This window comes from Lissotriton vulgaris, chromosome 3_1 (assembly GCF_964263255.1).
Source record: "Lissotriton vulgaris chromosome 3_1, aLisVul1.2, whole genome shotgun sequence".
NCBI classification, from domain to species: Eukaryota; Metazoa; Chordata; class Amphibia; order Caudata; family Salamandridae; genus Lissotriton; species Lissotriton vulgaris.
In genome coordinates, this window is record NC_141689.1 from 933685773 (window position 1) to 933705051 (window position 19279).

Sequence of the window (19279 nt, forward strand, 5' to 3'; positions counted from 1 at the left end):
TTGCATCAAAAGAGTAATGTAAATTATCAAAAGTGCTCAGAATATTCCTGCATAATCAAATTTTCACCCAGAACTACCTGAAAAGTCTCTTTTTGACAGCTAGATTATGCAGCATGGCATGGGTTGCTCTGAGTATTCAGCAATCAATCAATTAATCAATAAATCATTGCATTTATAAAGAGCGCTACTCATCCGCTAGGGTCTCAAGGCGCTGGGAGGGGGGGGGGTGTGGTGCTGCTACTGCTCGAAGAGCGAGGTCTTGAGTTGCTTCCTGAAGGAGAGATGGTCCCGGGTCAGTCGCAGGTGGGAGGGGAGGGTGTTCCATGTCTTGGCCGCCAGGTAGGAGAAGGATCTTCCTCCTGTGGTGGTTCTGCGAATCCGATGGACGGTGGCGAGGGCGAGCACATTCCTGTGTCATATTCTAGGCACCCCCACTTTTTCGCAGGCTACTAAACCCGCCTTTCAATAATCCAAATATTTATTGCATATGTATATATAATGCTTCTGGTTTGTTTATTAGCATAATTGTACATCTTTTGTCTAAGTGTTCATTGGTTAAAGTACGGTGATATTATCCATGTTCATAAGGCAAATGGACAATAGCATAGAACTGCATTTTTGTAGCGTGAAACTCAGCAAAGGTACTTTTGAAGGTAATATGGGCATGCATTCTTGCCACCATCACATCCAGAAAGTTCCTAAAGCGCTGATTAAGGCACTGTTGTTTATCCTCCCTTCAACTGCAACTGTTTGTAGGTAGCTAACAGATGCTAAAATATGTAAGCTACACTAAACTGTGGGTGGAGATTGTTTCACTGTGTTCGTTAGGCCTGACTAATATGGGGTCCTAATCATTTATTAGTATTTTTAGGAGGAGTGTATAGTAGTAGAAGTTGTAGATAGAGTACTATTTGGATAGGGATTCCACAGATTTATGACATGCATCGAACTAGAGATTTCAAATAGAATGCGCCTTGCAAATTATTAAAAATATAACCGCATGAGACAGAGAAAACGTTGTGATGAAAAGGTAAATGTTTCAACAACGGGATAACACAAAGACAAGAATGTACACAGCAGTTGTAATTTGTGAATCGGGTATTTTGGAAGAATGCAGCACAGCAAAATAAGAATTCTCCGAGTTTTAATATTGCCCTAAATTGCAACCACTCCAGATTCATTGGTAAGTATTTGCAAAATAAATATGGTTAACAAAACAGCGATAAACACACTCCAATGCAGATATAATCAATATCTTTGGAAATGTATTTCATCTGCCCATTATTCAGTTGATTTCAAGTCCATGTTGAACGGATAAAACAGCAGGAAAGTTACAGATCACACTCTAAATATAGCATGAAGGAAAGCACATGATTGCAATCATTGAAATTGTTGTGTTACCTGTTTACAAAATGTAACATATAAGGAAGCTATGTATGTGCTCTTCGGGTGTGACTGGCTAGTTTGTACTACTAGTAATGATTGCCCAAAAACTTTCAACATAGACTATATTCATCCCAGACAGGTACTAGTTTGCAATTTAAACAAGCATTTGCAATGCAATAGGTCTCGCATTAGGAAAGTTTGAGCTGTTGGTATTGTAAATGGCAAATTTTATATTTATCTGTTGGTTTTGAAAATACCAAAATTAATAGCTTTGTCATTTACAATGCCAATAGTTTTAACTTTCGCAAATGTGACACCTATAGCATTTGTAATGCAATATGTGTTGTATTTACGTGACTTAGATGTTGAGTGCAGTGTAATTATGTGGCGTGTAATTATGTGGCACTGAGTGGTATTTGGAGTGCATGTTGCATTGAGTGCAGTGTAATTATGTGGCACTGAGTTGTATTTGGAGTGTATGTTGCATTGAGTGCAGTGTAATTATGTGGTGTGTAATTATGTGGCACTGAGTTGTATTTGGAGTGTATGTTGCATTGAGTGCAGTGTAATTACGTGGTGTGTAATTATGTGGCACTGAGTTGTATTTGGAGTGTATGTTGCATTGAGCGCAGTCTAATCAGTAGAGTGTAATTATGTGGCGTGTAATTATGTGGCACTGAGTGGTATTTGGAGTGTATGTTGCATTGAGCGCAGTCTAATCAGTAGAGTGTAATTATGTGGCGTGTAATTATGTGGCACTGAGTGGTATTTGGAGTATATTTTGCATTGAGTGCAATGTAACTATGTGGCATGTAATTATGTGGCACTGAGTGGTATTTGGAGTGTATGTTGCATTGAGTGCAGTGTAATTATGTGGCACTGAGTGGTATTTGGAGTGTATGTTGCGTTGAGTGCAATGTAGTTATGAAGCATAATTATGTGGCACTGAGTGGTATTGTGTGGAGTGTGTTGCATTCAGTAGAGTATAATTATGTGGCGTGTAATTATGTGACAGTGGTATTTGGAGTGTATGTTGCGTTGAGTGCAGTGTAATTATGTGGCGTGTAATTATGTGGAGTGTATGATGTATTCAGTAGAGTGTAATTGTGTGGCATGCAATTATATGGCACTGAGTGGTATTGTTTTGAGTGTATGTTGCATTGAGTGCAGTGTAATTATGTAGCATATAATTGTGGCACTGAGTGGTATTGTGTGGAGTGTGTGTTGCATAGGGTCCATACCATGAGGCGAGCCCTCACCCCCCCCTAGACACTTGCTTGTTGTTTATCAACTTCATGTTGCGCAATCACAATCCGGCCCTTGAGCCCAGGCTCCTTCCTGCCAGTGAGATAGATGGATGATGGAAGGCCTCGGGACGATGCATATATGGATGAAGGGTCACGCCCCCGCGGCCGGATGTCATGAAGGGAGAGAGGCGGGATCTGTCAGTCAGTCTCGGAAGTTGATAAAAAACAGTCCAGCCCACGTGCCCCCGCCTGTCAGTCCCGGGTGAGGCAGTGCAGCGCCCCCTGCCGCCGGACCCCAGTCACGACCGGCTCTTGATGGCAAAGGGGGCGGGCGGCTGACAACAAAGAGCCGTTGTAGTGGGCTACGTTAGCATGCGATAGCAATGGAATCTTTTCGTGCCTGTCAACCTTCAATACCCCATGATGGGGTTTCCATGTGAATTTTACCAAGCCAGACTTCTGATAACTGAAATAATCATTGTACCCACCTCCCCCCTCTACTAACCACATAAAGGTGGATTATATTTGCAGAATAAACTTCCTTCGCCTTGTTTTTAACAGACTGCCGTGACACCACACCCTTACTGATGAACTTCGGGGTGGCTTCCCTGCCTTTCATTTCATCATCTTATCTGCATGCAACACTCGCAGTTACGCAGATGTCTAAACTTGCTCAGAGAAGCAAAAAAGATATACTTGCCCAGCCTCTGCTTTCAAGATCATGACGCACCCACTTTACAGTTCCAAGTGCAAACATATTTCGCGAGATTTTTGCTTATTGTAAAAAGAAAGAAATCACCGCCGCAGCCCTGCTCCGTGAAAACCGGAAGTCAGGCACTTTTGGCCCAGACGGGGCGGGGCCTGCAATCCAGCAGGAAGTTCCGCCCTCCACCGCCGAGGAAGCAGTGAAGCCGGCCGACTCCGACCAGCGCTGCAGAGGAGACACGCCGAAAGAGCCCGGTGAGTGGGAGGGGGGAGGGGGGTGTACGCGTGTGTGTCTGTTCGAATGTGTCTGTGTGTGTGCGCGTGGGTCTGCGTGTGTGCGCGTGGGTCTGCGTGTGTGTATGCAGTGTGTGTATGCAGTGTGTGTGGCTGGGTATGTGCGCATGCGTGACTGTGGTTTGTAAGACGGGGAAGGGGGGAGGGGGGGAAGGGGGTGCGCCGCTTGTATGTGCCTGCGTGTGTTGTGCCTGTCTGCGTGTATGTGTGTGTGTGTGGGTGGGGTGAGGGGGCGGCAGCGTGTGTATGTGTGCGCGTGCGTGCAGAGGGGTGGGGGATGGCTGTATCTGTGCCGTTAATGCGTGCGAGGGAAGCGAGTTAGGGAAGCGAGTTAGTCTGCGCAAGCGCAGCTTAGAAAGCTCGCTCCCGAGGTGAAATCTGACAGAGTGAAAGCGCGCGTATGATTGCTGTCCAGTCTCCTAAATACGGGCAGCATAAGTTGTCGAGCTGATGCATTCATGCTTCGCATGAATGCCACATCAGCTCGACCTAAAAATTAGAATACATGGCTCCACTCCGACGTGACTCACCCACTCGACTCCAGTGCTTCCCATCAGAATGGCAGGACAGTCAGGTCCTTCTTTGCCAGCCCCCAAGAAGAATTGTGTATTTATTTATAGGTCTGTACAATTGGAGTAAAAGGTGCCCAACACGAAAGTGGCATAAAAGATGCTCCTCGCAACACTAGAAGATGTTTACTCACTTTGGAGTAGAGTAGAACATTACGTTCATATGTCACTCCTTCAGTGTCACACAGTTTTTATATTGTATTGCATCTTTTTTATACAATACTCCCATAATATTGACTTGCTGTTTGCGCAATGGTTAATTTTGACCTTTGATATTAGCTTCTTTTTAGCCTGAAATGAAGGATCAGGAGGCCATCAGATAGCAACGGCAGACGATTTGCAATGTGCATATTACTACTATTTGATGAATTGGTTAATTTCCTTTGCAATGCGGGAATAAACGATTCTTAGCATGTTTCTTTTAAAACACTGTACTTTGGAAATCGGTATGAGCAAGTTACAAAGATTAGTTAGCTTTGCATTTCAAACTTTTTTCTTTGTGCATCTGAATTAACTTATCAAAGAAAGCAAAGGCTGATTTGTGAAACTGATAGAATCTGAGAGAAACTGCACGGCCAATAAAGTTTTAATTTCACATTAAAATAGGCAAGGAAATTCAGAATCATTGCGGCCTAACAGGTGCTATAAGGCTCCAAAAATGAAACATGGCAACAAACCCTCAAGAGTCAAAACAATTACCCATATTCCGAACCATTTATAACATTCCTAATAATTAACGGCCTCATTTACAGGCCCATTGACTTGGCCATATTTATAAGGCCACGTAAAGTCACCCTTCGTGACTTTTCTTGGCCTTGTAAATATGGACCTCATTCACGCACTACTCTGTGAGAAAGGGGCGTTTCATAGCTGTTGCTGTGGGTGTTCCCACAGAACATCCATGGAACCAACACATTCCCATATTTACAACGTTTTGTAAAGCTGGGAAGGCGTCAGAAAGAGGAAAATGCCATCAATTATTGTTTTTGTGCAGGAAAGTGTCCCTTCCTGCACAAAAACAATCTCCCTCTAGCACCCTCTATTATATAGGCTGTAGGTCTAGCAGGCTATTGAGGAGTCAATATATAACAAAGGAAAAAAAATGATGGTTAACCTCTAGCTAAGGCTTGGCAAGGAATTACACCACATTTTCTAGGATGAAATAATAAATCATTTGCAAAAAAAAAAAAAAAATAGGTGAGAGGGCAAACATAACACGATAAAATAAATGCAAGAGGCACTTGTGGTGGGGGTCAGGTAGAGTAGGGGCACTTACTTCCGGAAACCTCCGGATAGTGAGTATAAGGGTTTCTCATGGGAGGGGGGAGGTTTGGGGTGTCACTGGGGGTTGAAGGGGTGGGAAAAAAAGGGAAAAAAATGTCTATTCTCGTTTGAGCTCCAACCAAAGTACATTTGGGAGTTTTCTGCTACTTGGCAGATAAACAGGGAATTGTATAACCTGGCAGTTTTTTCTTCTAACATTAACTCTCAGGCCTATGAGTAAGCTCAAGATCTTATCCTGGAATGTTAATGGTCTCCGCACCAAACCTCGTGCAAATGAAATTCTCCAGTATCTACGGGACGTTGATGCGGGAATCATCATACTCCAGGAGACGCATTTATTGAGAGTGAAATGCTTGAGCTAGTTAAGAAGAACAGGTGGATAGATACATCAGCCTCTACCTCCCAATCGTTGAATATAAGGGGTGTGTCTATCCTGTTCAAAAAACCCATGAACATGAAAATTATACAGGAGAAGGCGGATACCGGAGGGAGATGGGCCATTACAGCAGTCGAGAAAGGTGGCACAGCTTTAACATTAGCTGGCTATTATGGGCCGAATTGTGATGACCCTACTACACTACAAACATTATTTTTACATCTCTTAAAATTTCCAGAGCCAGTTATAATTACTGGTGACTTTAGCATTGTTCTGAACCCATCATTGAAAAAGTCCCCAACAAGTAGACAGCAAGCTTTTTCTAAATCAAGAAACTGTTTACTCGGGTGTATGAACCAATATGGTTATGTCGACATATGGAGGGTTAGAGAGGGTCAGAGGCAAGGCTATTCGTTCAGAAATCTCAAATATCGACATCGATAGATTTTATCCTAATCAGCCGAGCCCTGGTTGACTCTGTTAAGAGTGTAGACTACATCCCTTCGCACCTTTCCGACCACTCCGCTATGAAGCTGGAACTTGAGTGGGGGGGATAAGCCTCCAATTCAGATGTGGTCCTTTGATAGATCGCTCCTTACCTCTATGGAGGATATAGAGTTCATGCAATCAGAAGCAAAGGAGTTCTTTATTACCAATACTGGTACTGCACCATCTGGCACAGTTTGGGATGCTTTCAAGTGTTCATTAAGAGGAACAATAAAGAATAGGACTGTATACAGAAGAAGGCAGTATATGGAAGAGGTGTCTTCTATTGAAGCTAGCATGACAGCTGCCCAGATAGATATTGATATCTGCAGGGATGACGACAGGCATGATTTATCTTTAAAACTCGCAGAACTGGAGGAATTGAAAAATAAACTGTCATCGGTTCTTGACAAGCGTGTCTTGCAGAGATGGGAGGCGAGCAAACTATCTCATTTTCAATATGGGGAAGGGGCTGGAAGGCTGTTGGCATGGAAAGTTCAATCTGACCGGGTGCGAAATAACATCGACTCGGTTACAACAGATAGAGATCTTTAAGGACTTCTTCCAGTCAATATATCAGGAAGATCTCAGTGTTTCATCTGAAGACATTACAAGCTGGTTAGAGGATATCCCCCTACCATCCTTGTCATCTGAACAGAGTAATTTCTTGGACAAGGAAATAACTAAGGCTGAGGTAGAGCAGGCCATAAGGGGAGCTAAGGGATGTAAGGCTGCAGGAACTGATGGCTTACCGAATGAAATTTATAAAAACCTGATATTAGAGGTGACTCCCGTTCTGGCGGCCTTATTCAACCAGATATTGAGGGAAGGCGAGGCCGCCCCGCCTCCTGGGATAACGCCTCTATAACACTCATCTTGAAGCCAGGAAAGCCTTAATCCGACTGCGGCTCGTATCGGCCAATATCAATTATAAATGCCAACTATAAAATTTTTGCCACCATATTGGCCAAAAGGCTTGGCCAGGTAGCCCCCGATATACCGCATCCCAACCAAAAAGGTTTCGTAAAGGGGAGACAGCTATATGAGCTCACTTACGATCTTCTAGGTGCCATAGATGTGGCTATGAAGGAAGCTTTGCCCCTCTCGGTTCTCACGTTGGACGCCACCAAGGCCTTCGACAGGGTGAATTGGCTATACCTGTCGGAGGCCTTGCAAAAATTCAATGTCGGGGACAAATTACGTAGAGCAATAAATCTGCTATACAGAAGCCCATCAGCCTCAATTTTAATCAATGGGGGCCTATCCGAGCCATTCAGGGTAACGAGGGGTACGAGACAGGGGTGTCCCCTGTCTCCTCTGTTATTCGACTTATATATAGAGCCATTTGCGCAAATCTTAAGAGAAAACACACTGATAAAACCTTTTGTTTTTGGCGATTGGGTCAAAAAAGTGGCACTCTACGCAGACGATATTATGATTTTTTCAACAGATATCAATACTGCGTACCCAGAGGTCATAGACTTAGCTCTGAAATTTGGAAAGGTTTCCGGATACGAGGTGAATGCCTCCAAAACAGAGTCAATGTCATGGAATGTCAACTTAAATACCCATGAAGATACATCAAGAGCTCACCTGCGGTACCTGGGGATTAATATAGTCAAAGATATAAATTTGATAGCCTCTTCAAACTTTGTTAAAGTAGCTGCGCAGTGCCGAAAACTGATGAGAGATTGGGCACACCTCCCTCTTACCATTCTGGGGAAGGTAAATCTTGTAAAAATGTCTACCCTGCCAAAGCTTTCTTTTCTATTTAATTCAATCCCGTTGTTTTTTGATCCCAAATTAATTACAAAGCTGCAGAGCGAGATTTCTTCTTTCATTTGTAACAATAAGACTCCAAGAATTTCTTGGAAAAAGATAAGGCGTCGCAGGGAGAAGGGCGGGTTGGCGGGCCCAGATCTCCAGGTTTACGCATGGGCATTTCAGCTATCACATGCACGAATGCTCTTAAAAACACCAACAGAAACAGACGTAGGTCTCATGTTTTCCACCTTGCTGAATTGTGAGGGAGTTGGTCAGGGTAGTTTCCTGTTTAAATTCGGAGACCCCAAATTTAAAAAAAAAATAAAGCTGAAGGTACTACAGAGGATGGCCAATACGTGGTATAAAGTGAGGCAAATGGTTAAACTAGGCTATCACTCAAGTAGAGCTCCTATATGGGACTTACCTGCGCCCCCAGCTTGGGCGGAAGATGTATTAACACTACCACTTAAAGAGGCTGGAATTGTATCCTGGGGCGACCTGTTTATGGATGGTTCTCTACTCCCTTGGGACTATTTGGTCAACAAAGTTGGGCCTAGACTCTCAAGATTCAAATATATACAAATCTCCAGTTGGGTTCAGGCATCTTGTACACAGCTTCCGCGGAAGAGCAGTTTACTTATAGGGGGAGGAAGTGAATTAGAGACATGTTTGCTGGATAAACCCCCTGCAAAGAAGGAGATCTCGCTTTGGTACAACATGATCTTAGAGGAAGCAGACGGCAAATTTTGTCTCCCAACGCTACTGTGGGCTGAGTCAATGCCAGGAAAAGATGTGGAAGAACTTTGGTCAACTTCATGTAGGGTGCTGTGGGACTTGGTCAAACCAGCTTGGCTCCTTAGGAACCATCTATTCACAATGCATAGGGCTTACTATTCCCCGCAGAGGGTCTCAAAATTTTCCCTGACAGGCCCGGTCTCTTGCCCAAGATGTGGACTGGAGGCAGCGTCCGACATACACATGTTTTATGAATGCCCGCAAATTACCTAATTTTGGGATTCCATAAGTAGCAAACTGTCCTCGATATTGGATCTTCACATCCCCATAGATCTTGACCTAGTCATCTTTGGTCTGAGCGGAAAGTCCCGCAGCGCTGCCTCTAACCTGGTGTTTTATTCCATTCTGGCAGGGCGTAGGGAAATTTGCAGACATTGGAAGGACGCCTTGCCGCCCACCTTCTATGAATGGCGCTCCTCAATCCTCCAGATCTCAAAACTCGATCTGGCAAGGGGAGGGAATCGGGGAAGGAGAGCCTTTTGGAATCAACTAGAGCAGTCACATTGAACCTGGGTTTTTTTTGTGTTTTTTTTCCCCCAGGTCCTATGATTAATGCAGACATGGCTCACCTTTAGGCTCTACGGCAGTATGCCGCGGCGATTTTGGGGCCCCGGTACCTCGGGCACTATTGACCAACAAAATAGCCCATAAGCCAGAATTTTCATGGCTAGCCAGCAGTTACTGTTGGGATTTGGGCACCACCCTTCCTATGCTATCCCTGCCAGCTGACGCTGAGACAGTACAGAGGCACAGCCTGATTTCCTGCTCTCTGGCAGTTTTTGGTTTAATAGATTGGAGCCAGCTTTGCAAATGAGGATACAAAAAAAAAAACAATCATCCCCGCAATGCTGGTACCCTTGCAACATAACGCAAGGTTGACTGCACTACTGCATGGCAGTCAATTGTGCGCCAGCACAGGGGAAATCTCACGTATGAGTAGTATTGTTGTTAATACAATGTATCCTTATACTTTTAAAATGATGCAGCTCAGCGTAGCAACATAAATTACCGCACCGCACTACGTCATTTTGTAGTAAATGAGGCCCTAAGTACTTTCATTATGGATTGCAAGAGTCTACTGGAAACTAATGGTTTAAGTCAAGATATAAAGAAAGATGATCGAAATGGCAGATATGGTGTTCTCTAAAATAGAATCTAGGCCGTTTCATAATTTCTCCCAAGGCTAAGGAAAATAAAATGCAGGCAATCATGAGCATACAAGCCAGGACGAACCATAAAACTTATGTGATCTTCCTGCTTTATGATAAACTGGAAATTCAGTGAGACCAATCATCTTGTAACTAGGAAATAAAGAGAGGAGAAAACCTCGAAAAGGATGCCTTAAAAGATGGGGCACCAAAAACGTTGCTTATAACCAAGGATAAGAGAGATGAACTCTGTTGGACCTCTCAATTTAAGACAGAATAAGGAAAAAAAAGATCTTTGTTTAGTTCAAGTGGACGTAACAAAATATAAAAAAAAGAACAGCAAACTGGATGAGCCACTATTTTCATGCCATCAGTACCTTTTTTTTCGTCTATATCCCTGGTGATCCCACGAGACACACTGGGACTCATTATTACAAAATGATGCAGAGTAGTGCCAATCCATTTACCTGTGCTGAGCTGGGTCATTGTAAAAGCACAGAGATGCTTTTAAAGCAGAGACTAACAACAATACGACTCTTCCATGTGCTTTTGCTTATACTGGCGGGCAATTGGCTGCCATGTGCCAGCGCGGGGACGCTTGCGTCATGTTGCAAGGGTGCCTGAGTTGCAGGAATGATTGTTTTAGTGCTAGAAGGGACACCTTCCTGCACTGCACAAAAACAACAATTGATGGAATTTTCCTCTGTCTGAGTGCTGCAGAATGTAGCATGCATAGAAAGCAGAAAAAAACAATGAGAAATAAAAGTATTCCTTTTCATTGTGCAGTAGGATTCTGAAGTATTCCCAGTTTTACAAAACATTGGGAATGTGGGAATGTGTCAAGCTCTGTTAGAAGGTGGTTCTGACACTAAGGGCCGGCCAGATTTTTTGCTTTTTGAGCACCTAATTGTTGAGATTTTACTGTGGGGGAGCCTCATAAGCTGGGACTCACCCACAGTGAACTCAGGATGAAAGAGACTGCATGGGGATTTTACTGGTGTCACCCTGGCTTGACCAGGCCACTGCGCAGCAGCTAGAGTAAGGGACACCGGGCTGTTTACATGCAGACCCAGGTGTACATGCATATGCACATGTGTAGGGGCTGCGCAGGGGAGATTCCTAGCGAGCACAGTCCAGGAGCAGCTATAGAGTGAATGGTGTGGCAGGACCTATGCAGAATTGGGTGGTGAAATGGAATAGGCTTTATACACTGGGAAGGAACATGCCAGAGAAAGTCATTGTGTTTTACTGTTTTTCACTTCATTATTCCCCTTGGGGGGTGTGGAGTCCATGGGCTAGAGTAACTTTCATAAGGCCTACAGAATCCAGACACGCACTAAAGTCCACTGTAGCGGATGTGAGAAAGAGTATTCTGCAGAGTCTAAAGTTATATTTGTACTGCTTTTTGGTCATCCACACAGTCATATTTCCCTGAGCCAGCCATAACCAGACCCTGGCTGAGGGATAACCTTTCTCCCACAAGCTAAGGCCTCCTCTCCACGAAGAGAAGATGGGTGAGGCTACATGCTCATCCATCAGCAGCTATCACTGGGTGCCAGGCACCAGGCTGCACCAAGGAGAGAAGGCAGCGAGGGGGAAAGGGGCTTTTTCAGAGACCATGTGGCAAGAGACCCTGGACGACGCCATTTTGAACAAACCTAGAGGCTGGGCAGGAAGGAGGGACTGGTGGCAGTGAAGCGATCTGTCGCTGTTTGAAAGGACAAACAGAGACTTCCTGCCATCCCCATCTCAACTTTTAAAAAAGATCTTGCACAGGAAGAGAAGCTCTCTCTGGGATGTGGTCTGCTGGAGCAGAAGGTGCTGGAGACTGGCGCAATGGGCAGTTGGAAGGAAGAATGCTCTGACTACCACCAGGGTCCTGAACAGTGCCAGGAGAAGAGTCCAGGACCAGTGTGCAGAAGCAGGGACCTCTGCTCAGGGAGAAGACAGGCCCAGGAGGAGAGCAGATGGAAGGCTGATGCAGGGAGCCAGTGAAGACTGCTCCCTGTTGAATCCCCCCTCTCAGAGACCCAGAGGGTGAAAGAGAATGTTCCCAGTTGCTGGGGCTGGCCAAGAGGACCAAGAAGAGACAACAATGGTGAAAATCGGCCACCTGGGGGCCGAGATATACCCCCCAGAAAGTAGGTGACCTTTGACCTTTCATGGGACGGGACCGACGACGAAGTACGTGGGGCTCCGCCACCTGTCTGGAATGGGCCCCCGTGGGTCAGGTCCAGGGGGCTGCCCCAACAGAAGATAAGTTGGGGAGCACCATTGCGCTCCCCGTGAAGGTGGGGCAGGGGCCCAAGATCCCAACTCCGGGCCTGCTGAAGGCAGGGGGTGCCATTGCGACCCCACACGAAGAAGAAAAGTTGGGAAGCGCTGTTGCACTCCCCGTGTACGGGCCCACCGGGGTGCCAGGAGCCACCCTGGCCCCTGTCGAGAAGGGAGTGCATGAAGCGCCGTTCCGCCCCCGCAACAAAGTCCAAGGGGCCCGGGATCCCAACTCCAGGCCCCCTTGCCTGGAAGTGGAGCCAGGAAGGTGATGCTGTGGGGGGGGGGGACCGGGACCCCATCCCCGGGCCCGAAGTGCGGAGGAGGTGGCACTTCCCCAAAGCGCGGCTGAAGCGGGGAAGGACCCTGGCGCCTGTCCGCCAGAGCAGGCAGACCAGAAAATGCATGCCGGCTCCCGCAGCAGCACGCAAAGGTGCTAGCCAGTCAGGAAGCTGGTGGGAGCCGCCTGGGGTGGGGTTCCCAAGTGGTCCTCCACCGAGTAGGCCAGACGGGGTCCCCGGAGAAGAGAAGTGGTGCACGGGACCTGGGTGGGACCGGGCCCCCGAAAGCAAGCAAGAACGGCCAGGAGTGGGCTCCCCGAGCCACAGGCACTCACCTGGGGGTCCGGGTGGGAACGGGCCCTCCAACGGTTGAAGGGCACAGCCAGAGGCCCACATTGCGGCTCTCCCTGAGACAGCGGGAGAGCCATTGTTTCAATATGCAGGGGGAAAGCGAGGAATCACTCTTAATGCCTTGCAGGCCTGAACCGGCCTGCAAGGAGAAAGACACTGGGGCATATTATCAAGAACGGTGATAAAATTATCGCTGCTTTAGCGGCAGGAAACTGCCGGTACAGCCGCGATAATGGGCATGATAATATGTCCTTGTAAATTCCCATAGCAGCCCAGGTTAATACCAGAACCTGGGCTGCTATTGGAATTCACAAGGACATATTATCAAGCCCATTATCGCCGCTTTAGCGGCGGTGATAATGAGCTTGATAATATGTCCTTGTGAATTCCCATAGCAGCCCAGATTAACACCAGAACCTGGTCTGCTATGGGAATTCACAAGGACATATTATCAAGCCCATTATCGCCACTATAGCGGCACTTTCCAGCCGCTAAAACAGCAATAATTTTATGCCCTATTGTTTTTCTGCTTGTGGTGGCCCCAGGAGGACAGGGTCACCATCACACGCGTGAAAGGGTGCAGGGGGAGCTGCAGGAGCAACCCAGTCTCCCCAGCACAATGAAGAAAAGTCCTTCCCCAAGTCACATGGGGACTTGAAAAGAATAACCCCTCAAGGGCTCAGCCAGCATTTAACACCTTCTGGGCTGGAACTTTTGTTCTACAGCTGAGGGTGTATTGAGAAGCGCCTCAAGGGGTGAAGGGCTGAGTTGGGGATGGCTGGAGAAGGGCATCCCTTGGAGGTGAAGAGGTGTAATTGCACCCGTAGTGCATTTACTGAGGTTATTTCTTTTAGAGGGACGGAAAGCCACATGTGTAATGTGAAGTGCCTGTGTAAGGTGATGTCATAAGTAACCCTGGGCAAAGCACTATGCTACGCTTGTGTAGTTTGCGAAGTTTGTGCTGCTTCGCACTATGCAAATTGCACGTAGACCAGTGCAAACATGCGTAGCTTAGCTTAGTGCAGCGGTAATTTTTTGCTTGCTCGCGGTCCTCAATGTCAAGTTGGCGACCGAGAGCAAACAAAATGACATCCTGGCGAGACTTTTTCCTCGTTCGCGATCAGCAACATCAAGTTGCCGATCGCGAGCATGGAAAATAAACCTCCTGGCAAGATTCTCAATGCAGGGAGGTCAGGTTCCTCACTACAAGTGGTCGCGAAACTACGAGTCGCAGCTAAGAGAGCTGCCGCTCAAGTAAAAATCTACTTGAGCAGCAGTAAAAGACAGCTCGCACTGTGCTAGATGCTGCTTCAATGATTGCACAGTGCGGACAAGCATCCGGCACTGTGCAATCATTGCGAACAGCGCACTACGCAGTTCGCGTAGTGCGAAGTGCACTTTGCGTAGCTTCGCGTAGCTCTACTTCGCGAGCTACCCCCATGGTTAGTCATAAGCAAATTGGCGTTATGTTGCCAGACATTCCTGCTAGGGTTTCTGGCTGTATATGTATAATCTTTGCGTAATCCTGGGTTTTCATCAGTGATGCCTTTAGGGGCTGTATTTGCAATGCATTCTAATGATCCACAAATGTGATGAGTCCTTTCTTTCTAAAGTGATGTTTAAACATGTATTTTTGCTACTGAGCTTAGGTGAAGAACCCAGACTGCTAGTCCTTATAGATGTAGAGGTGTATGGTCGGTAGGAAATGCTCAGTCAGGGTATTTTGTCACCAAGGCAGGGTTACCTATTTTAAATGCTTGTTGAGATAATGGGGCAGGTCACCACTGGGATGATGCTAGTGCGCAGGACCCTTGCTCCAGGTTATGTCCAACTAACTGCATTGTTGGGCCGATGATGTGCATACATGGGAGTGGTGGTACTAGACCCCACCCCCCTACAGGAAGGGTGGAGATGTTACTCAATGTCACAAAGTTATTCCAACAGCTTATGTATATCTGTAAATTGGTACATAGTATTGAGTAGTAAGTGTTTAATAAATGTACTCTTACTTTTATAAAGCAAAGTACAGACTAGACAATCAATTATTGAGTGTTATTTCTGCGCACCTGCAAATGGCGATTACTATCCCACACCACCTCCATTGAGTAAGCCTCAGACTGCTCTGCAACACTACCCTCTGAGAGTCAGGCGCTACAATTCGGTGTTTGGTTCCCAGTGAAGGACAAATGTAGTCATGTTATTTGTGCAGGCTTCACAGATGCTGCCTCGTTTTCCAACAGGTTCAATGGATGTTGCGTGGGACCACTCACAGCAACACCCATTAAATATCCCTTTTATGTGGAGTAATGCGTGAAAGGGGTCCATAGTTAGAAGACCATGAAAAGTCACTCAGGGTGAATTTACGTCGCCTTGTTAATAGGGGTAAGCCCATTGTGCCGCTGGTGCATTAAAAAAAGTGATGCACCGGTGGAGCAATGAACTTGTAAATGATGCCCATCATTTTAAAATATCTTCTTCGACCCTCGCATATCTTCATTCGGGCAATTTAATGATGACTATGCAAAAGCTCATGACTCGCGTACTCTCTCTTCTAATGCCACTTTCCCTTTGTATTACTGAATGTTATACTTACAGATACGTGACTAATATTTTATTTATGTCAAATTGCAAGCGAAAAGGGATAGAAGAAATGTGATTCTCAAACTCTACAAAACTACTTCAACGAATTTGCCAACCAAAAGCAGATACATTTGCTGCCTATACGGGCATTTAGCAGCCAATGCGTTTGTCCTGTATCCTCCGCCCTGGTTGTGCCTCTTCTAGAACTGTTTCCGGTTATTTCCCGCCGTTTCTTCTGCAGAGGTTTGCAATATTGTGTTCCTCATTTCTGTTTGTATTGACAATTACTAGCAAAGCACTATTTGTACGTAATAACTTAAAATTGTTGCAAGTAATTTTCAGATTTCCGACACTTAAAACCTAGTTTGCATGTGAACATTCTATAAACTCTTCAGTATTTTAAAACTTTATTTCCTGTGTTTTTCTGTTAACAATGTGTTTTGAGCTCCTGTTTTTTTTTTCTATTTGCTCCACTTCCAAGAACAGTACTTTATCCTCATCAAGAAGGGTTCTTTCACCAGTGACTGTTCTATAGATGAGTAATACTCAGAAGTGACATGTGATTTATAATTGTAATTTTGGAATACAGCGAGGAAATGCACCTGCAGGCTGAAAATTGTAACTGAAATAGTAATGCACCACATATGTTCTGTCTCTGTCTTTCTAATAGTTTTATATTTCTTTCTTTCGATCGCCCTATCTCCTGCTCTTTGCTTTTACCCATTTTCCTCCTTCTTTACACTATTTTACTGATCACTGTTTAACTAAACTACACTTACTAATTTCGTGAAATCAGTGGACTTTCGCAAATACTTGAATTATCTTGCATGTGTTGTTTGAAAACGTGAAGCAAATTGAACATATTTCAATATGAACGAAATAGCTGCTTCGGTATATCCTCTGCTGTTGTTTACTATTCGACTGTGTTGTACAGATCACTTTTGTCTCATTTATTTATTTTAGTGGAACATGTGCAGAATAATGTTGTCAGGGGCACACATGAGGTGACAGTTAAAATTGAGCCTTGAAGGAAAATCTGTCTAACCTTTGCTGGTAGTAAACTATTAGCCAAAGAAATAACTAGATGAACATACAGTGAACATACAGTCTGTCAGCTCAAAATCACTGCCTCCTTCCACTAAATCTACTATATTAGCCCAGTGGCAGCAATACGCATGAAGACATCCTCGCCTACAGCACAGATAAGCAGTGTAAAAGAAACCGGTATTAGGCTTTTCAGATGTAGGGGGCCTACCGAATCGGTAATTTTACCGATTCGGTAATTTTACCGATCCAGTAAATATACTGATTCGGTAAAATACCGAATCGGTATATTTACCGAATGGGTAAATCCATATGTAGCTGACACTCCTAAGAGTGCCACCGGCCCTTAAGAGTCGGTATTTTACCACACAATCCTATTGTGTGGTAAAATACCGAATTCAGGTGTGCATGCACATCTGTGCATGCACACCTGTGCCATGTGACACACAGACATGCCCTTAGGGCATATATGTGTGCCACATGCCACACCCCTGCAGGATTTAGGGGCCCATTAGGATGGCGGGCGGATTGCCTCCGCCAGGGTAGCGGTGGCCACCGCCACCCTGGCGGAGGCAATCCGCCCGCCATCCTTCCCTGCATTCCCCCCCGCCATATTACGATGGCGGAGGGGACCGCAGCGGTGACAAACACCGCCCGCATGTTTTCCGCCCCGGTCGCCTTGCGGCCGGGACGGAAAACCAGTAACATGGTGGCGGTGTCTGTTAGACACCGCCCGCCATATTACAATGGTCTGGTCTCAATGCCTTTCCGTGGCGGCAATGCCACGGAAAGGCATGCGGTTTTCACTCTGGGGGGCCCCTGTGGGCCCCCAGAGTGAAGTACAGTTGGGGGGTGCACATGGGGGGGTACCTATGGTACCCCCCTTCACTTGAATATACAAAGCAGCAGGCACCGCGCGGTGCCTGCCGCTTTGTATATGCAAATGCTGACAAGCATTTCTAGCATTGTGGCGGGTGGTGCTGAGCGCTCCGCCCGCCACAATGCTAGAAATGCAGTGCCACAGTGGCGGGCACATCCTAATGTCACCCCCGGGACCCCCGCCCTTATGGCGGGCGGTCCCGTTCCCCGTTAGGATGACGGGCGGACAAAGTCCGCCCGTCATCCTAATAGGCCCCTTAGTATTTACTGATTTTGTAAATACTGAATCGGTATTTCCCATTGATTCCTATGGGCTTCAAGGCCCATAGGAATCAATGGGCAATACCGATTCGGTATTTACCGAATTGGTAAATACCGAATCTTACAGATTTGGTATTCCTAAATTCAGAATTACCTAAATCTGCCCCCTTCCCATTTACAGACTCTTAAATACCGATTTAAGAGTCTGTAAATGGGAATTACCTACATCTAGCCCATGGTCAGAAAAGTAACACAAATAGCATGTTAATTTGCATCAAGGTGGCATTCCATGGTCTGTAATTGGGAATGTCTACAGTACCACCCATGGATTTTAACGCAGAATCTTTTCTACTAAAACTAGTTGACAGGGCTTTGTGCAAAAAAACAACAACTCCAAATGGTGGGCAGTAACAAGGAGAAATAATTATATTTCTCCTACTGTTTAACATTTTGCATGTGGGCTGTGTTGTACAGCACACATACAATGTGGGGAAAATTTTAAAATATGACTAAGCATAGTATTTCATAATGGAAAGTTGCCCTTCCAGTACTAAACCTATGCTATACATCAAGCACACTGCTTTTCATTAAGTGCAAATATCTGTGCACAGTGCAATACAGCCTGAATGAGAAGCAGTGCTGGGGAGGAGAGCAGCAGCGTCCTGAGCTGCTCTCTCCTCCTAGTGCAATGCAGAGTAGCAACGTTGGTTTCCATGCTGAGTTACCCTATATATGAGTAAATTCCCTCCTACAATGGTATATTTCAAGAAGGCCTTATTTAGCCCAGAATGTGTGAAAATAAGTGCTCTGAATGTCTGTATGTGTGACAAATACTAGAAAGTGCCTCTAATGTATCTACTTCCACGAGGTCACACTCCTGGCCACTCTAGGTTTCTGCTTAGATCTGTGTCACTGTGACCATACATATATAATAATAGGTTCAAGGTATTTCTTTTTGTATACTTGATTACATTTGGCATAAAGTTGCATGGAATCCAAAAAAAGAATGCAATGCTCTTTGTGGAAAAAGATAGAAAGGTTGTTGGGATAGTTTTTCTGTGGATGACCAACATGGGAATGACTGGGATGTTCTTGCTCTTGTTAAAACCTTGGGGCGAAGCTGGTTTAATGTGTGATGTTCCAGCCCTCAACAGTGTACCAAATATTGGACATGTCAAAGTTCCACCACTAAAATGAAATCTCAAGGATAATTGTTCCCTTTCTTTTGGTCACAATTTCTCCATTCATAATTTTTCTCTGGGTCACCTCTTGAGATGTTGGTCTCTGGTAGGTGTAAGACCCTATAGTGGATTTCAAATGCACACAGAGAGTGATAATACCCATTTGGCACCAAGCATGTTATCTTCAGCTTGGCCTAGGGCAGTTTATTAACCTACAAGGACAGTGATGAGAACCACTTAACAAACTGTAGAGTGTGTCCACTCACCTTTACAGCCAGTTTCTGTGGTATTGCTGATTAGGGGAGAATTTTGAGTTGGGCTGGGATGACTGACTTAGTGCTTGATTTAATTATAGATCAATGGTTAGTTTCTCT